Source organism: Pyrus communis, chromosome 13, assembly GCF_041283825.1.
Source record: "Pyrus communis isolate YQ-2024b chromosome 13, ASM4128382v1, whole genome shotgun sequence".
NCBI lineage: Eukaryota > Viridiplantae > Streptophyta > Magnoliopsida > Rosales > Rosaceae > Pyrus > Pyrus communis.
Genome location: NC_142577.1, coordinates 12,351,309 through 12,369,566, shown reverse-complemented (window position 1 = coordinate 12,369,566; position 18,258 = coordinate 12,351,309). Strand labels below are relative to the sequence as shown.

The window sequence follows — 18,258 nt, the reverse complement described above, 5'->3', positions numbered from 1 at the left end:
GTCCAGTTAGACCTCATTACTCATCCTATCCCCTGATTTCATTTCCCCTTGCTTGCAACCTATCCTACTCTTTTTTATTGATTCCTAATCACCAGGTGAACTCTTCGGATTTGATTTGATTTGACTTGGCTCTATGATGGTAGGTCTAATTACTCTCCATATCCCCTGCATTTAACTCCCTCTGCTTGAACCCTATCCTTGCATTTAACTCCATTCTTTTAAACCATACCCACCAGATAAGATTATCAGATCTGGATTGTTTTTTACCTGGCAATATATAGGTAGGAGTGCAAATTAATTTTGCAACCATCCTAAGACATAGGTAGGATGAAAGTTATGTCTATCTCCAGATCTGGAAGTAATGGACACAACTACCTACGGGTCAACTATTAAAGGCACCAGGAAATCAATTTACTCCAGGAAAAGGTATTTACAACCCACAATTATTTTTGTGGTTTTTTCGTACTTACATTAGGAACAACAAAAAGGAGCTGGGAGGAAAAATGAAGTCATTCATCCAATTTCACATCTGGGTAGGGCTTCTACAGTTTACCTCTCATACACCTTTGTGCAAATGGTCCAAGCTACACATCAAACCAAGTGAAATGGTGAATCAAGAAGTAAATGAACTGGTGGTCCACCTGGAAAAATCAATGGATTTGTTGCCAATGGAACATGGGGTGAAAATGGTGGGTATGGCCTTGGTAAACTGGAATCTGAACAAGTGGGGGGGGGTCAGGAATATTATACGGTCCTCTTAGAAAGAATTAGGGGATGTAGAAGTCAAGTGAGTCAGGGAGAACACTTTTATCATAACAACCTAAGACAAAAGTGCAGTAGCAAAAATTCCAAGCCATATACCATGGGCAGTGATGAAACAAAATTTCTCTATCAAATGATGGCCTCCGAAACTTGCCTTGGATGAAGTAAATATGGAGATGGTCCCATTTTGGGTTCAGATTAGGGGGTGCCTCTCTACCTTATCTCGGAGGTAAATGTTTGATGTCTCTATGAGGATATTAGTGAATTTCTAGAGCTCGAAGATCCTGCCAAAGCCTGAGGGTTTCTTTGGGCAAAGGTCAATGTTGATTCCATGAACCCTTTAACCACTGACTACTGGTTACAAAGGGAGAGAAACAAAGATACATAGGTGGAGTTTCGTTACAAAAGGTTGCAAGATTTCTGTTACCAATGCGAGAGGATTGGTCATGCGCATAATAATTGTTCATTCGAACCAACTAAGGGATGAGTGGCTAGCTCTGGAGAGTGGACCAAAACGGCTCCAATTCAGGATGTGGTGGATTCCTATAGATCTCTCACAATTGGTGTGAGGGAAAAAAAAATACCTGCAGGTGCAATGCGAAATGGCATAAAGTCAAGCCTTCAGTGAAGTGTGAGCTACGAAGCAGGGCAAGAATGGGGAAAGTGGTAGTAGCCCAATGGGTCTTGGTTTTATGGAAAAGGCCCTGCAAACTAACAGAAGGAGGAAAATATGGCACATGCTAGACATGACTAGGGAAGGGGTGGAGAATCATTAACCTCAGTGGATAATGACTGGAAGGTCTCCCCATATGGCCTACCATGTTTTTATGGGCTACGGACCTTTATGCTCTCCACAGCCTTTCATCATGGCTTTACAATAAATGCATGGGAGCAAGCCGACGGTCATGATTCAAGAGATCCAAGAAGAAGCTTATACCCAACCAAGTGGGGTAGATCCAGTTATTTCGATAAATAACTTGCATTCACCATCTTATATGAGTGTAAGCTTGTCATTGGAGCAATCACATAAATTGGATTCCTTAATAACTTCTAGGGTTGATGCTCAGAAAAGGGAAATGAAGGACTCTACCTACAAGGAGGTTGATGCCAGCCACATGAAACAGGGAGTGAACCTTCAAGATCAGGAATTGGCTCAAACTCCACAAAAAAAGGTCAAGAAGATCGAAAGCAGGGAGGAAAGAAAAAGAAAAGCGGCAAAGAGGCTTCGAAAAATGAGTATCAAGGAAAGATGTTTGATGATGGAAAAAGCTATATATGTAGAAAGAACTGCAGGAAGTCCCAATTGAACATCAAGATATGTGGGAATACATGGAGGAGGTATCTAAACTAGAAAAGAAAGTGATCTTGGCAAAAAGAATGGGAAAATCTTCCCAATGTGGTGGCAGTTAGCCTTCAACAGCCGTACGTTCACCACGATCCTCTTCTGGAACTGCTGTGGTTTTGGGTCGAACACGGTAGTTCGGGCTTTACATGAGCTAATTAGAAAGTATAGACCCTCTATGATCTTTCTATCTGAAACTAAGATGAAGGATCATAAAATTGATTATGTTAGGAGACATATGGGATTCTCGAGATGGTTTAATGTAACTTCAATTGGGAAGGCTGGTGGGCTGTCTCTGGTGGGATGATTTGGTGGAAGTTGACGTCACGTTTTCCTCAAAAAATATTATTGAGGTGCAGATGCGCGAGGTAGGTGAGCAATTGTGGGTACAAGTTACCAGGGCATACGAGACTTCTTACCATGGGGAAAAGGTGTTGAACACCCATTCCACCCCCTCAAGTATCCCTTGGCTATATGGAGGCGACTTCAATTAGTTTATTTTGGATTCTAAGAAATCAAGAGGGGTTGAGGTTCTGCATAATTGGCCTAGATATTTAGCGGGCTTCGTGAACTCTACAGAGTTGATGGACTTGGGTTTTGATGGTCTATCTTTTACGTGGAGAGATACCATAAATGGAGATCTGGTGCAAGAAAGAATTAATAAGGGGCTTATCAATAGGCTCTGGTAGGACATTTGGCAGAATATTGTTGCCACCCATGGGACGGTAATGGGATCAGATCACTGCACAGTCATTATTCAAACTGAACAAGATACAAGAAATGGAAGTAAACTTTTCCGTTTCAAAGCGTTTTGGTCTAAGGATGAAGAATGCAAAGACTTGGTGAGAAAGTGTCGAGAGAAGCAGTGCGATGGGGATGTCATGGTTAAGTGGCAGAAGAAAATCAATGACTGTCGATCTTAACTTATCAATTGGAGCTAAAAGAAATTTAAAATGAGGGGAAGGCAAATTGACAAGCTACTCAGCCAACTTGGGGAATTGCAAAAAAATTAGGGAGCAAACATCGATGAAATCAAGGAGATGACTAGAAAGGTTGATAGATTATGGAAACAAGAGGAATGCTTCTGGCAACAAAGGTCTCACATTAAATGGCTTCGGGAAGGTTATGCCAACACTATGTTCTTCCACCAATCTACTTTGCAATGGCGCAAGAGGAATAAGGTGTTGAAAATCAAAGAGAAGGATGAATCTTGGGAGGATAACCCAAGTAGGGTACAAAAGTTGGTTGATGATAATTTCATTAACCTCTTCACATCATTAGGGAGAATGGATTGGGGCAAGTCCTAGAGTGTATTAACCCAACAGTTACATAGATGATGAATGAGTCTTTGACACCATCGATATCGATGGAGGAGATTAAAGCAGCGGCACTACAAATGGGAGGGCTCAAGGCTCTGAGGCCGAACAGTTTTCAAGGTGTTTTATACCTTTCTTTTTGGGAAAACATTGTGGGGGTAGTCAATGACCTGGTTCGGGACCTAGTGAAGTGACGGGTAGCCCTAGTCAGCTTAACTCAACACATATAGTGCTGATTTCAAGGGTGCAAAACCCAGAATCTGTTTTGCAATTCTATCCAATAAGTCTATGTAACTACTCTTACAAAGTACTATCAAAGGTTCTTGCGAATAGGCTTAAACCCTTACTATCGGATCTCATTTCTCCCATGCAAAATGCATTTGTAGTGGGTAGACAAATTCAAGATAATATTGGGATTGCACATGAGCTCTTCCATTTCCTAAAGCTTAGAAGGACAAAATGTAAGTTTGAACTTGGAATCAAATTAGATATGCATAAAGCTTATGATAGGGTTGAATAAGACTTCCTTGATGCGGTTATGGAAAAACTGGGTATAATCTTATGTGGTTGAAGCTTATTATAGGTTGTGTTAACTTGGTAAACTTTGCTATCATCCTGAATGGACAGCCTAGAAATAAGTTAGCTCCATCTAAGGACCTTCGTCAAGGGGACCCATTATCAGTGTACCTATTTTTCCTCGTTAGTGAGTCTTGTCTTGGATGATTCAAGTGGTTGTTAAGAAGAAGCTAGGAGAGGGTATGAAGATAAGTACGCATGGTCAAGTCATTTCCCACATTTTCTTCGCTGATGACACACTGATTGTACTGAAGGCAGATAGGATGAACTATGGTAACTTAGTCCAATTACTTAAGGTATATTACTTTGGCTCAAGACACGAAGTTAATTTGCATAAATCAAGTGTGTTCTTTGGTGCTAATATCTCAACGAATGTTTTTGAGGTGCAGGGTGATGTACTTGGTATGCCCGTGGTCACTGATCCAAGTACATATCTTGGCATCCCTCCCATTTGGGGCCAATCAAAAAGGTAAACTAATGGGGAAAATCCAAGGATGGAGACAAAGCACATTGTCAAAAGCAGGCAAAGAGGTCATGATTAAAATTGTTGCCCAAACGATTCCCACGTACGGGATGAATATTTTTAAATTCTCAACGGTGATGTGTAACAAGATGGATGCACTGATATCCGATTTTTGGTGAAGGCAAATTAGTGGGGAGTGAAAGATACATTGGGTGGCGAAAGACACCTTAGGCTTACCAAAGCAAAATTTGGGCATAAATTTCAGGAACTTTCAAGCTTTTAACAGTGCACTTCTTGCCAAGCAGTGTTGGAGGCTAATTCATGACTCGAATTCACTCTGGGCTAGGGTCCTCAAGGCTAGGTACTTCCTGCACTGTTCATTCTTTGATGCTCAACATGGGAGTCGAGCTTCATGGGCTTGGACAAGTTTACTTGTGGGAAGAGATTTGCTGATACAAGGGATACATTGACAGATTATGGGCGGGCGAGATGCTCGTGTATGGGTGGGTAAGATGTTTCTCATCTGTCCCTACGGGATATCCCACGCCAAGCAATGAGGTAATGGTGACCATGAACACTCGGGTGAACTCTCTTATCTGCTAACCTACTTGAAATTGGGATATTAATTTCCTTCGACCATTTTTATTTGCAGAAGAGAAAAATGCGCTCTTAGAAACACATCTTGGGGATCCTTTAATAAGTGATCATCTAATTTGGCTAGCTAACAAAAATGGAGGGTACTTGATGATGTGGGGGTATCACTGGGTGCATTCAAGGTCTTTCTCTTATGGGTCAGCATCATTCCACTCCTCGATCAGTCCTGAAGCAGGTGCACAAGGTTATTTAGAAGCTAAACCCTGCCAAAAGATTCGTAACTTCATGTGGAAAACATTGCATAGAGTGATGATGCCGATGGTTGATTTGTTTAAGAGGAAATCCTCCCCCTCCTTGACTTGCCCAATCTGCCATAATCAAGACAAATTTGTGGAACATCTCTTCCTTTCAAGTCCTTAGGTGGAGACAATTTGGTTTGGTAGAATGTTAGACAACAAGATTGATAGGAATGGTATCTCGACATTGGCGCTTCGGCTTGCATTCCATCACCAACTCTAACTTTAGGTCCATTGAGGAAAGAAGGTGGCTGTTATCGAATGGACTTTCACTTGCTGGCATATTTGGAAACTAAGATGTAACTCCTTGTTGAACCAAAAAGTTATTAACTCAACACAAGTTTTTTCAGCCATATCCAATTCGGCGGGTGCGTTTTTAAAAATATCTAAAATACCACAGGATCCATTAACACTGGTCTTGGGTGAGGGTGATCAAATGGTCAGTTGGTTTCCTCCAATTTCTTCCTTCTAAAAAATTAACATCAATGCTAGCTAGCCTGCATCAACCAACTCTGGCTTTATGGGGATTGTGATGCAAGATGCGAGGGGCCTGTTTTAGGCAGCGGCTGAAGCCATGGCCTTAATTCGTGAGTACCAGATGGCTACCTCCTTGGGTTGTAGGTTGATAATCATTGAATCTGACTCTCTTGAATCCATTTCTTACTTATTGGATTCGTTGGAAAATGGCAGTTGGGAAGACTTTCCTACTTTGGCAAAAGTCAAACGCTTGGGGGAGTCATTCAAGATTGTTACTGGTCTTGGATCCCAAGATTAGCCAATATGGCGATGGATACGTTGGCGTCGGCAAGAAATCTGGAGATGTGTTGGTGTATGTTGTTAACAATGATGGTTTACCTTGTCCTCATTAAGCTTTTGTATTGACAATGTAGGGGGCAACGCTTAGCATTGTTATAGCATCTTCCTAGTTGTACCTCCATGCACTGCTTGGTTTATTGCTTGCTTAGCTTCATGTTTGCCTTGATGTAAGCTTTCCTTATACGTTTTTTGCACCTTTGCCCTGGTAATAGAATTCCCAGTTTCAATAAAAAATTAAAAAAAATAATAAAATAATAAAAAAAGAGAGATAAAAGCTAGGGAGAATAGTTTGGTGAAGAGTTCATGCCCAAAAAATGAGTCAAATGCATCTTTAATGACGCCAACTAATAGAAAGTTCGATGAAATTGGTTCAAATCTAACGTTAGGAAGTACATTGGCAAATCCATACTAGTTGAGGGGGAAATTAGCAAAAGCAAAACAAATTTAGAGTGTAAATTGAAATTATTGTGCTAGTTTGAGGGGTAAATTGGGATGACCCAGATAAAATCCCCCCTCCTTTTTACTAAACCACGGGGAGCCCTAATAATGTGATTTCACTACTTCTTGTTGCACAAGTCTTTTGTGATAAAACTCCTACACATGTCGTATTGTGGAAACACGTAAGTTGTGAGATAATGTCAGTGTGGTTAGAAGTGGATGACGTCTATCTAAAATGTTGACATGGCATCAAGCACGACATTGCATTTGCAATAACTAAGGCATGGCTGTTAGTTGATTCATAATCCTACAACAAGCTATCAGGTTGCAGTCAATCACATTCTCTATTATCTCAAACTTGCATAATATCAGTGTTTTGTCTCCCCAAATTTTCAAGGCCTTTGAGACAAATTTGGATGGGATAAGAAATAAAGAGGCTTGCCGGGCAGATTAAAAATTGACTTTTATAAAGTCCAAATCCTAGCTCGAATAGGATTTCCATTGAGATTCCCACTTTCATAAAAAGTGTCGGTGTGGATGTAAATTTCCGCCATTTTCTCCTTTGACAAAAATGCACCTGCAAAATAATAACACCTATAATTAAGGCCAAAAGCCTCACGTGCCCATGATGATTTTTTTTTTGTTGGGGGGGGGGGGGCGAATCTCTGATGCCAAAGGTTAGAATTCTGAAAAGAATGTGTTTAGGAATTTGTGGGTAGAGAATGGCCTAGCATTTTAGTGGGAAAACATGGCTATTTATAGGGGAGTGACTAGCCATCTTTGGAGAATAGGGGCTAGCCACATATGGTCAAATTGTGAGTGCAATTGCAAGATATTATGTGAAATAATATCTTGCAATTAACTTGGCAATTAATCCCAAATTGAGAGTTACCTTTTGAGTGAGGATTTGATGAGGAGTGATGAGAGGGTTTTGAATAAATACCGTTTTGATCACCTTTGACTATTCCTTGATTGAGCCGCTATTTTCTGTTGCATGCGCTTGGGAATCGCAATGTGTCTCGAGGGTAATTTTATCCTTTTCACCCAAAAGTGCACGTGTCGCCTCCATAATTTTCTTGACTATTTTTGGCTCCACAAATGCCCCCACACCTGCTGGCCTATTCGTAAGGAAAGGGTAGCAGGTGAAGAGATCTCCAACTTTGATGCAGATTCCCACTTGGACTTGGAATTAGATTCTTCTAGGAAAGGGAAATAAATCGTCTCCAAAGCCTATTTAAGTCTAGCTTAAGTAGGGGATTAAATCAACTTCGAAGGGCAATTATTTATCCCTACAAGAAAGACCGAAAGCTAGAAGATATTTGTTCCCCTCCCATAGCACACTTCTTTGCTTGCCTGTGCAAAGAACCGTCTTCCGTTGATTTCTTTGTCTTCTCCACGCTGCACCAATGCAAAAAAAACTTAATTTTCTCTGTCTTCTTCTTGGGTGGTGGTGCCATGGGTTAGCCGTCGGGGTGATGTAGCACATCAGCTGGCAAGGGCTAGGAGTTAGCTTGGCATGGGCCGAGGATCCACTACCAAAAAAATGATCATTTGCGGCCAACCTTTTTCTGAGGACCTACGAATACGCTTGAAAAAATCATTATTTTTGACCAAAAATTATGCCTCATCAAAAATAGTTCGACAAGAGGCGTATTATTTTCTACACTCAAAATGCCCTTGGAAAAGGGTTCCATCGCCCTAGGAAATAGCTGTTTTTTGGAGGGAATTTTTGGCTCCACATTTATTTACAATGAAACTTGTATTCGTCGGTAATGGGCGTGTTTAAATTGTCAGAAGTAATTGTTTATTTCTGAGGGAAACAAGTGATCATCAGTAGTATTTTCTTTATTTTTGAGGGTTCTTAGTTATTGTCAGAATTGATTGTGTATTTGCAAGAGGAACTACATGCCGTAAAAAATGATTATATATTTAAACTTTTTTTTTTTTATTCTATTATAAGAAGTGGGATAAATTTTACCTGGGATGTTGTTCAAATCAACTTGCATACAACAAAAAGATTGTGTTGACCCTAAAAACAACCAAGCCTACATGGCACGCAGGCCGAGTAATCAATAAGCTAACTACGTCCTTCCGTTGTGTGCGGGGTGTGCCAACTCGTCGGCCGACCTTGGCCGGGGAGTAAAATGTGTTGATGTTGTGTTGAACGTGCTGCTGACTTCTTGATATTGCGACTGTGGCCGAGGAAGGAACACGTCTCGGCCTTTGGGTTCTAGAGCTTGAAGATAAGCCTGTTCGTCTTGTGAAGTTCACGGATCGTCGGTGCCCGGTCTGGTCATGGTGATTATATTTGTAAGAGTATAAGCACACCAAACTGGCACCAAACTATACGAACACAAGTACTCAAAAGAGATGTATATCTTAATGGTAAATGTGGTTTAGCCGTCAGAATGCCGAACTCTAAAACTTACTTGTGAATATCCAATCATAAAACACCTCACTTCGCCGAGAAGGCTAATGCGATGACCTCTGCCAATAAGGATTTGAAAATCCTTCTCGATCAAGACTTGGATAGATAACCAATCGGCCTCGACTCAGTGTTATTTATCCAAAGTGAAGGTGCTCCGCGATCAGCTGATTCTACAGTAACAGTGCTGTTTATCCAAATTGAAGATATCACCGGTTGCCTTCACAGTGTTGTTTATCCAAACTAAAGATGTGTTGGTGGAAAAAGAAAATAAAAATCTCAAGGTTGTTGAGAGGTTTCGCGTAGAGCGAGAGTTCGCGCAAGGCAATTTTGTGTGTTGAATTAGAGAGCGCTTGAATGATGCACTTCCTTCTCTACTTATAGCAGCGAACCTACTCATGGCTGGACCAAAGATGTACTCAGACTAGAACTTCTTATCCCAATCTGATTATGACTTGGCTAGTCCTAGTTCTAATGAATTTCTGAACTAAACTCTATAATGAACTGGATTCATTCCCCAACTCTCAGCGCCTTCAGCTTTAAGACCCCTTGTGGTATCAGGATTCAACCTTCGCCTTTATCCAAAAATAATTCTTCTCGCTAAAGGACTCGACCGAAATTGACTAGGCAACTCTTGGCGCCTAGCCAGCCCATGATACCCCCAAAAGACCACTGGACCAAGAGTCTCGGCCCAAATTGTCATTTTGGGCCCAAACAGATTGTTAGGTTGACAATTTTAGAGTTAATCTAGCAAAGGTTTTTACTCTCATACTCATAAATATTTTATTCTCTTAAAATCACACACGTGAGATTTAAAAAATTTCAAAGAAATTTTAAGATACCAAAGGACATGAAAAAATTCATAATAATTAATTTACAAGTGTGAAAAATGTGAAAAAAAAGAATAATGCAAACGCTCATAATAATTAATGTGGAAGTGAGAAAAATGTGAAAAAAAAAAACATACAGTCACTCGTAATAACAAGCTTTACAACTTTCGTGAAGGGTTCAAATCCGAAATCTGACACCAGAATTCATAAACTCTAGATTTATATTTAACCGTCGATTGTCTTTTACGCGTTATTCTTCTCATCAGATTTTGTTTTTTTTTAAAACATGATCTTTTAGTGATGCAAACAAATGAACGGTTCAGATCGTTCATATCACGTTCCGATGTTTTCGGTTAACGAAATATGAGTCGATGTTATGTAGTTTCTAGAGACTTTATAAACTCAAAGCAATAATATCAATAACCATAAAAAGTTGAACGTGATATCAACGATCTGAACCATTCATGTTTCTGAATTCACTAGAAGATTATGTTCTCTAAAAAGAAAATTTGAAAAACGAAATTCTATGAGAAGAATGGAGCATAGATGTAAACAGCAATCAACGGCTAAAATTTAATCTACAGTTTATGGGATGATAGTGGCAAATTTTGGAGTTGACCTCTTTTCAAAAGTTGTAGAGATTGTCATCATGAGTGTTTTTATATTTTTCTTATATTTTTCACATTTCGACATTAATTAAAAAACTTTACAACAATAATAACCATAGGATTTAATCTCACTTACAAGAGATTAAATCCTTACCGTGTGTTTTGGAGAGCTGCCAAATTGTGGCATAGCGCCTTTATTTTTAGCTCTCTATTTACAAAATTTTGGCATGGCGCCCAAAAAACTTAACTCTTTATTTTCAAAGAGAGCTCGATTATCTCTTTCTCGCACCTTCTTTGTATTTCCTCTTCCGAAACAAAACCCTAGCCTCTATCCTCCATCCTCTAGTAGCCATACGTGATGATGATAGAAACCATGAAATCCTCACGCATGTTGTTTTTCAGTTTATATCTTATGAGGTCTGACATATATATTTTCAGGTCTCGCCTGGATTTGAGACTTGGAAGTAGAAAGCGAGAAGGCTAAGAGGATGGCGAAGGACGTGGCTACCTACTTCTCTATGACTTTGGGGGCTTTTGTGTTCTGGCAATCCATGGATGAAGTCCACGTCTGGATCGCTCTGCATCAGGACGAAAAGTTAAAAATCTCTTCTTTCTCATGCCTGCAGATGCAATTTCTAAAGAATATTGTCTTTGATGACTTATCTTTTGCTTGCCGATGCTGCAATGGCAGCATGGTTTATATACAGTTTGCATATACACGCATGCAATAAACAACAATAAAGGTGGCAGAAACTAAACAACAATAAAGGCGTCAGAAGCCATGTGATTGTCTGGCTGGGAGTATTCCTTCTGTTGTCCAGGTTATACAGCAGCTAGTGGGATTATTAGTGGACAGCATGGGATTATTAGTGGACAGCATTAGCTTCATCATCCCCCCGCAAGCTCATGAGCGGACGACGAACGAGCTTGGACTTTAAGAAATGGAAACGATCAGCAGATAAGCCCTTGGTGAATATGTCTGCAATCTGAAAAATAGTAAACATATGATAGACATTTAATGACTTTGACACTACAAGCTCACGCACAAAATGATAATCCATAGCAACATGTTTTGTTCGAGCATGGAACACGGGATTAGATGCCAATGCAATGGAGCTTATGTTATCACACCAAATTAAAGGAGTCAAAATACGGATGCAAAGCTCCTGCAGCAGTTGTTGGATCCAAACAAGTTCAGTTGCCGTGATGGCCAACTGCCGATATTCGGATTTGGTACTTGAACGAGCAACTGTGCGTTGCTTTTTGGAGCTCCAAGATATTAAATTTGGACCAAAATATATGCAAAAACCACCAGTGGAGCGTCTAGTGTCTGGATCCCCGGCATAGTCCGAGTCTGAAAATCCGACCAAATCAGTACCACCGCGACTAAACTGAAGCCCGTCCTCAGGTGTGCCTTTTAAGTAACGAAGGATGCGTTTTACTGCAATCCAATGAACTGAGGTGGGCTGGTGCATATGCTGACATACCTGATTTACTGCATACGTGATGTCAGGTCTGGTGATGGTTAAGTATTGCAGAGCGCCGACCACACTGCGGTAGCTGGTAGGATTAGGCAAGGGAACACCATCAAGAGAATGAAGTGGGGAGCTAGATTGAGCTGGAGTAGCACAAGGCTTGGCGTCCAACATATCTACACGCTGCAACAAATCGAGAACATATTTTGTCTGCTTTAGATGTAACCCATCAGCTCCACGAGTTGCTTCAAGACCAAAGAAAAAATGGAGGGGTCCCAAATCTTTCATAGAAAAACTCTGACCAAGTGCATGGATAAGGGAGTCAACATGAGAGCATTGATTGCCTGTGATAAGGATGTCGTCAACATAGATTAGAAGAATCAAATATACTCCATGATTATTAAAAATGAAGAGAGAATGATCTGCTTGTGATGCCATAAAACCCAAATCAAGAAGATATTCAGAAAAGCGATGAAACCATGCTCTTGGGGCTTGTTTCAAGCCATATAAGGACTTGCGTAAACGACAAACATGATGAGGATACTCGGGGTCTTCAAAACCACGTGGTTGTTTCATGAAAACTTCTTCAGAGAGATTCCCGTACAAAAACGCATTTTGGACATCAAGTTGGCGTATAGGCCAATTATAAGAACTGCAAGGGCAAGAACCAGACGAATGGTGACATGCTTAACCACCGGACTAAACGTCTCCGTGTAATCAACACCCATCGTTTGATGAAATCCATTGGCAACAAGACGAGCTTTATATCGCTCCACTGTACCGTCAGATTTCCGCTTTGTGCGATAGACCCACTTGCAAGGAAGAACATGAGTAGCAGTTGAAGAAGGTACCAACTCCCATGTACCAGCAGCTTTCAAGGCCTTAAACTCCAATGTCATTGCATCATGCCAATGAGATAACTGATTTGCCTCGCGAAACGAGGTTGGTTCAGAATCAGGAGCTTGTAATGATGTTAATAAAGCATATTTGGGGTTTGGTTTTCGAATGCCAGATTTAGACCGAGTGAGCATGGGATGGGGAGCAGAAGCGGAGGAAGGTGGAGGAGCCTCATTAATGGAAATCAAACTGTCAGAGCTATTAGGAGTAGGTTGAGAATGAGGTGGCGAGGAAAGTGAAGGTGTAGACAATGGCGAACTTGAGGAAGGTTGCAAGGGGAAGAGAGGTGCTGCACTAGAAGAGGATGTTAGAGTATGAGGAATAGAAATATGAGATGATGAAGGTACCTGAGGGAGAGGTGGTAAGGGAGAAGGAGTGATAACCACGGGAGAGTAAGCTTCTGACGGCAAAACTGAGGAGAATTGTGTAGGGTTGTCGAATGGAAAAGTTTCCTCATCAAAAACCACATGACGTGACAAATAAACTCGTCCATTTGACATATCATAACAGCGATAGCCCTGATGATGAAGTGAGTAACCAATGAAAACACATTTTTTTGAACGAAATTCCAATTTATTTTTATTATAAGGGCGTAAATAGGGAAAGCAAGCACAACCGAAAACACGAAGACATAAATAAGAGGGCTTGCGACTATACAATTTTTCATAAGGCGAAACATAATTCAATTGGCGTGCTGGAAGACGGTTAATTAAATAAACTGAGGTGTTGAAAGCATCCACCCAAAAAGAAGAAGGCATTTTAGCAGTGGCAAGTAAAGTAAGACCCATGTCAACAATATGGCGTTGTTTCCGTTCAGCAGCACCATTTTGTTCAGGAGTATGAGGGCATGTTAACCGGTGCTCAATACCATTATTAATTAAAAATTGTTGAAATTCCTTACTCATAAATTCACCCCCGCCATCAGTTTGGAAAGATTTTATCTTATAAACAGTATGGATAGATAGAAAATTTTCAACAAGCAATTGAAATTTTTGAAAATAAGAAAAAGCTTCATGTTTAAATCTCATAGGAAATATCCAAGTATAACGAGAGTAATCATCAAGAAATATTATAAAATACTTGGAACCCTTAACAGAGACAATTGGTGAAGTCCAAACATCACAATGAATCAATTGAAGAGGACAAATTGAAACTGATGGAGACAAAGCAAATGGTAATTTAGTGCTTTTGCCCAATGGGCAAGTAGAGCAAAAACTAGGGAACTTAGAATCCTTAATAGGAATAGAGGACATAATTTTTTTAAAAAATTGCAGGAGATGGATGACCGAAACGCTGATGCCACATAAATGAAGAGGTTCGTTGTCCAAATAATGCCACGTTCTTGAAAGGAAACTTCGACAAACCCACACGAAACGGATACAATCCATTCTCACTCTTGCCGTGGAAAAGCGTCTTCCTCGTGGATAGATCCTTCACAAAGAAATTAGTAGGAGTGAAAATGAAGTAGCAATGATTATCACAACAAAAGCGATGAACGCTCAGTAGATTAGCAGAAGTAGAAGGACAATGCAACACAGAATTTAAAGGAAATTGAGACACGAAACCGGAACCAATATGCTTTATAGACAAACCTGCACCATTACCAACCGCGACTTGGTCTTGGCCAATATATTCTGTGGAGAGGCTCAAATTAGCTAAATCATTGGTGATGTGTGACGATGCGCCACTATCGGTATACCATGTAGGGGACCATGCATTAACCACAGGAGAGGCAGCCATCATAGCATGAGATTGTGGATAGCGGCCTTCAGAAAAAGGAGACTTGAAACAATTTGCGATAGAATGACGATGATCACCACAATAGTTACAAATATTAGAGGAAGAGGGAGCATCCCCAGCATGGTTGGGAAGATAGGAAGAGCGACGAAGACCAGCATTTGGTGTAGGAAGAAGTCCTCGATTCTGAAACGAGCCACGACCGGATCTTCCATGAAACAAACCACTGTTTGAACCACCACGACGGCCAACAAAAGGATTACCAGCACCGCGACCTTGAAAAAAGCCACGACCTTGAAAACCACCACGACGGAATGAAGATGTACGACCATTTCCTCGGTGAAGTGTGGTTCCACGACCAGGATTGGGAGTGGAGCCAGAAGGGGCAAAGAGAGCTGTAGTGGTGTGATCAGGACTGAAAGTAGTGCTATAGTCGTCCATACGGCTTTCAGCGCTCAAGAGCAAAGCAACCATATCGTCAAGACTCATAGGATTTTCTCTTGCTTGAACCGAAGTAACTATACTTTCGAAAGCAGGACCAACACCATTCAAAATCAGCTCCATAAGATCATCGTCATCAACAGGTTTTCCCGCAAGAGCCAATTGATCAGCAAAGTTAGTTAATTTATCAACATAGTCTGTGATGGACATGTTACCTCTTTTAGTGGACTGCATCTGGTGCTTAAGTTGAAGAACACGGGTGCGAGATTGAGAAGCAAAACGTGTTTTCAGAGTATCCCAAGCAGCTCGGGATGTGTCACAGGTTGCGACGATGGAAAGCACATTGGGTGTCAAAGTTGAGTTAATCCAACTCAACAATTGTTGGTCCTGTCGCTGCCAAGTTACGTACTCAGGATTGAGAGTAGTAGTATTCTCAAGAAACTTGGTTGGACATGTTTTTGTACCATCAACATAAGCAACAAGATCATTACTTTTAAGTAAGGGATTAAACTGGGCAAGCCACAACATGTAATTGGTTCGATCAAGTTTGATGGAAACCAGATAGGAAATATTAGGAAGGGAGCTGGTAAGAAGCGAAGAAGAAGTAGCCATGGAAGCGGAAGAAAATTTGAGAAGAAGAGAAGGCAGAAAAAAAAAAACAAGAAGAAAGAAAAAAAATTACAGTCGCAAGCTTGTTGGGTTAGAGGAAGGAGGAAACAGATGCAGGAGGTTTTGTCGTTAGACAAATGGCTCTGATACCATAAAGAATATTGTCTTTGATGACTTATCTTTTGCTTGCCGATGCTGCAATGGCAGCATGGTTTATATACAGTTTGCATATACACGCATGCAATAAACAACAATAAAGGTGGCAGAAACTAAACAACAATAAAGGCGTCAGAAGCCATGTGATTGTCTGGCTGGGAGTATTCCTTCTGTTGTCCAGGTTGTACAGCAGCTAGTGGGATTATTAGTGGACAGCTTGGGATTATTAGTGGACAGCATTAGCTTCATCAATTTCTCTTTTAGATTTGACTTATAATTTGGGTGATTAGCAATTTTTTTTAAGAATTCAATTGAATTTCATCACCTCAAGCGCAAAATTGAGAGGGTTCTCATCGAATGGTTCAATTATGGCGGAAAAATCCGATTTTTAGGAAATTGGCATGAAATTTGGTGGTTACGTTATAGGGAAATAAGGAGTACGCGATGCTGCATAATTGGGGAGGAAATCAGCGTGGGAGGAGAAAAACCAACCAGGTATACCTCTTTTATTTTGATTATTCGGTTGAAAGATTGGAATTTTTTGTTTATGTTTGCCCAGCCTCTTAGTTTCAGCTAAACTTCTGCAGGAAGCCGTTTATGTGTTTGCAATTTTAGGTTTGTAGCTGAAAACGGTGTTTTCTTTTTTTACATACATCTTCGATAAGATTTTGTGTTAAAAGTGGTGACGGCGAACTCTCCGTGGCTTAGACTATAATTAGAACATTTCTGCCATTGGTTCTCACTTTCGGTTTGCTGGTGTTTTGATTTTTTCATAGTGAAGGTGCCTAAGGAAAGGGTGAAGGATAAGGATGAGTGAGCAGAGAATCCAAGCCTTTGTGACTTATATTCAAATATCTACAATGTGTACGGCGGTAGACTGCTAATAGTTTCATGATTATTCGGTGATGTTGTTAATCTTTATTTCATTTATGTTATTTTTAAAGTTCTCCTTCTCTTTACTGGTTTTCAGGTTTTACTCGTAGAATAATAAATGACAAAGAGTTTGAGGCACCTCAAAACTTTTTTTCATTTCTAGTATGCATATTTTTAACATGCCCTTGCATTTGTTTATTACAAGTGTTCTCATTGTGATAGAATTACTCATTGTTTATAGTCTCTCTACTACTGTCTCCTTTAAATTTTATAACTTTTTTATTTAGGCAGTTACTTGTGCATTTGCCTTGAAGGATTTATTTCAGCAGACCTGATTGGCTTAGCTCTGTTGGGGAGTTTTTCTGTACTACTTTCACTGGGAGGAAAAATGGCTGCCATGAAATTGTGATCTAAAATTGATGCGTTCCATAGACAAGGACATGAGAGAAGGATAGGCCTGACATGCAACCTTTCAACTTTAATTTGACATTTGTTTTCACAGATACACACATATATTCTTCGAATTGTTGTGATATTTGTATCATAATTAAAGGTGGTTATGTGGTTTTAGTGTAGTGAGTTATGAGGATTGATGAAGGAGCATACATTGTATGTACAAAAGGGAAGATGCTTTTATATGCAAGTCTTCGTAAGAATTCAAGTTTGTATTTTCGGAGTTTGAGAACTAGTGTTAATATGTTCAAACACATACCTTAGGTTTGTAATGAATGTATTGGCTTTACCACATTGATCTTATATACTTTTGTTTTTATTAATGATAATACAAAATAATCTTTAAACAATGCTCAGTGGAATTTTTACCAAAAAAAACATATATTTATTGCCTCAATTTCCTTTGGAAATGTCTATTATTTTATTTTATTTTTTCATCGTATTTGTGATGATTGTTCACTCTCACAAATAAAAATTATTTTGTTGGAAAAAAAAAAATTTCCAACATAATTATTTTGTTGGAACATCATTGCAAAAAACATGTTGTCTTTTGGAAAGTAATTTCGTCAACCATATAATTATTTATGACCACATTTCCATGTCAAAAATAAAATAAGTTTGTCATTTTGAAAATTCATTTTCGACGAAAAACTAAGTACTAATGACAAGTCTTGTGCGTCGATAATAAAGTATTTTCGACGGCTAGTTGGAAAAAAAGTATTTCCAATGGGATAATTTGCGACGCCCAGCGAGGGCTTTTCCTCATTGGAAATAAGTATTCGTGACGGCAAAATGCCTTTTTCAACGACATTTAACCCTTGCTAATGACACTTCGTTTTGTAGTGGGAGGTGGTGTAGCAGGGGCCATAACTTGTGTTGCTCGGCTTGACTGAAGCCAAGGGCTGGCTTAGCATGGGCCGAGGTAGTGGCATGGCATGGGCCATGATTTGGGCTGCCACGTCTTGGCTACTTCCCAAGAATGAGGAAACTACTTGAGTTTGATTTCTCAGCTGCCGTAGATGGAGCAATCAAGGACATAGCAGCCAAGATGAGAGCTACTGAAGATCAAGTGTTAGATGAGCAAACTGTTGAGTGCAAAGTGGTTGCTGCCTCTTGACCATTTGCTGCTTAGATGGTCTTCGAGTATTCGA

General features: G+C 40.1%; 1 long non-coding RNA gene across 1 annotated transcript; it reads left to right on the top strand.

Annotated features, from left to right (window-relative positions):
* The first annotated feature begins 16,036 nt into the window (after window positions 1-16,036).
* LOC148691777 (uncharacterized) lies at window positions 16,037-17,430 on the top strand. Its single transcript, XR_015954734.1, has 2 exons — window positions 16,037-16,276; window positions 16,558-17,430. It is a non-coding gene; the product is annotated as an uncharacterized LOC148691777 (long non-coding RNA).
* The last annotated feature ends 828 nt before the right edge of the window (window positions 17,431-18,258 follow it).